Source organism: Pteropus alecto, unplaced genomic scaffold, assembly GCF_000325575.1.
Source record: "Pteropus alecto unplaced genomic scaffold, ASM32557v1 scaffold749, whole genome shotgun sequence".
NCBI classification, from domain to species: Eukaryota; Metazoa; Chordata; class Mammalia; order Chiroptera; family Pteropodidae; genus Pteropus; species Pteropus alecto.
In genome coordinates this window covers 171,018-174,111 of record NW_006443564.1, presented here as the reverse complement: position 1 = coordinate 174,111, position 3,094 = coordinate 171,018, and positions in this window count along the sequence as shown.

The window sequence follows — 3,094 nt, the reverse complement described above, 5'->3', positions numbered from 1 at the left end:
GAGAGAGAGAGAGAGAGGGAGAGAGAGAGAGAGATCATCAAGAGAGACACTCTTACCTGCACTCTGTCTTTCTAGGAGTGTGTGCCTGTGCTATGTCTCATGTGTGTGCTCACGTTCAAGGCTGAGGTGGACAGCTGGGCAGCAGAGCTGCTGGTGTAGGGTGCTTTTTTGCTTGACAAATAATAAAGATCCATTTCAGGATTGCGATGATTCAGAAATGAGCACATCCTCCCCACTGAACTCTCCTCATACTAATTAGTATAATTAGCTAATTTAAAAGTACTATAATCAGACTGCCTACAACTATGGCAAAAGCCCATTAACTTGAAGCCCACTAATTCAGAATTTAGAAAAAATCACAACTTCAGAAAATTCATGATATCTGCAATTCTTGCTGCTGTAGAAATATTTAAAATATTCTTCCCTTTAGTCAATTTTCAGGGTCATATGTGTAAGAGGGATCGAGTATAAAACAAAAGGCTCAAGATATTAAGGATCCCTGCACCGTGCCTTCAGCTTTGAGGCTTAGCGATTCTCATATGTAAGGCTCTTTCTGTACTGAACAATTGCTTGTACTCTCTCTATCGTGGGAATGTTGGGTATTGTAGCTTTTCATTCTACTCCTTTATTTACCCTAGGACTAACAGTTTGTGAACTAGACTGCAATTTGAAATAATATAACTGTGTATCTTGCTAAATATTCTGTAAAGCAGTTGTTTCGCTATCAGACTGGCCGCTCCTATCATTTTGCCCCCTAATATTCAAATGTAGGGAATGTTTCTTTTCACAGGCTGTGGGCGGTGAGTCTCTCTCCAGCAAGAATTTCTCTGACAAATATATGCAAACAGTACACTCCCTCCAGCTCAATGCCTCAACAGTTGTCCCACTGTGCTGAGGTATCTGCTTGTTGAACAGTGCTTGCCCTTCTCCCGCCCCCAGCCTGAGCATTAACACAGATATTCAAGATTGGGACAAATCCCACAGCTGCTTTTGCCTCCAAATCTGTCTCCCCTTATGGATGCCACTTTCCCAGGCCTGAACACACCTGCTATTTCACTCTGTGATCGTGAATTTGTGACAGTGGAAACCCTGATACGTGCAACTGAGCTTATAGACATGATTACTGTGAAATGGATTAATTTTGGTACCACTTTAAACTGTGTTCACATTCATGTGTTGGCCCATGTCAGCTGGGAAATCTGCATTCAGTAATATGTCAGGATTTCATTTGAACCTGGGGGCAACAAACAAACTTGCTTCTGAACTCTCTCTCTCTCTCCCTCTGTAATTGTTGAGTTTAGTTGTTAAATTTCGTCTCTTTCTGTACAAGAAGATAATAATAATAAAGAGCAAATGGCATTCACTTGTGTCCTGTCCTCATCTAATTTGGATCCCCAAACTTCCATGGGGCATGGATGGTTGTGGGCCAAATTTGTTTTTCTCAAAAGTCATACTGTAGATAAGGAAACAGCCCAAACCAGTTTGGAATCAGGAAGCAGAGATGTCCCGGGTCCTGAAGTTTGTACCCATGTGTGTAAGATGATCTCTCAACCCATCCCCCTGGGATGAGGTTAGTAAGATCTGTCACAAATCACGTTAGCAACTTCCCTGTCACCTGATCCCTAGTTACTAACAGAGGTGTCCCTTGCTAGAAGGATGCCCTGCTTTGTTTCAGAACTGGGAGAGGAGTTGGAGGGAGTGTTTTTCCTGTGCTCTATGTAGGTGGGACATGATACTCAGGCTTTGCCCTGGCACAGTTTCCTGAACTCTGAGGGTGGCAAGAGAGATTGTTCCAAGAGTAATGATGCCCTAGCCTCCCCCTTGGACGAAGTGTGGTCTTAGCTCCAAACACTCCCAGCTGTTCGTGTGGATTGAGATATGGCCATGGGAAGTTGCTGGCTTAAATTGTGACAATCCCCAGTCATGAAAATAATCCACTCTTTAATAGGAAAAAAAAACCATGGCAGTGATGAGAGAATAGCAATGAAAATCAAGGCTTCCTTCGAGGATTGAATGTAGAGGCTAAACACCAGGAGTGACAGCCAGAAGCTTTGGGTTCCATTCTTATCTCAGACTGGCTTGTTGAGTGATGGCAACCTTCTGGGGATGCTAGGAAGTCAAGTGAAGATTCCTCAGGCAGACTCCAGCAGACAAATGGGTTTAGAACTTTAGGTTCTTTTTTTGCCAGAAACAAGCATTTTAGGTAGTGACTTAGGGTCACAGGCTAGCTCATACAAGGAAGGCAATGAATGAGGGAGGCCTCAGGCTCCCAAAGTCCCCCTTGGGGTATCATCCAAGGAACTGAGCCTCCCTTTCTTATTGGCCCATTGTACCATAAGACCATAGGTTCCAAGGCCAAGGCTAAATGGATTGCTTGCAGAGGGCGAGGGAAAGTCAGGGGCAGGGACTTAAAGGGGTGATGGTGAGAAGCGAGGGCCCTACCCCAGTCTTTCCTAGTTCTTGCTGGAGCACACACAGGGATTCAGATGAGAGGCAGAAATTATGCTTCAGGGATGTGGATTGGGAAGGTAGAAACCCTCTTCTTACCCTTTCTCCACTGCCACACCCTTATAGCGGTTGGCTTGAGACTGCATGGTATGAAGGGACAGAAGGACAGTGGAGAGTATTCCTGAGTTGTGCTTGGGAGTGGGGGTTGACGAAGAAAGCCTTTCTGAAGAAACCATGCCAGACTTAAAACTTGAAAGATGAGATCAATTAAGCAAAGAACATGGAAGACAATTAAACCAGGCAGAGGAACAGCATGTGAAGAGACCTAGAGTCCAGCAAGGCCATCATGTTTTTAAGGAAACAGAAGAAGCCAGAGTAGCATAAGGGGAAAGACTTGTGTAAGAAGAGATTGGAAAGATAGAGGAAAGCCCGTGTGGAGCCCCTTAGGCCACACTTAGAGCTATAGTCTTTATTCTACTCATAATGGGGAGACACTAAAGAGTGCTTTTAAAAGCAATATTACATGACCCGTTATATTTAAAACAATCTCTCTACCTACTATATGAAGAATGAACTGGAAGGGTCGTGACAGGATCAGAGAGATAAGGTAGGAGGCTACTGCAGTCATCCAGGCAAGAGATGGTGA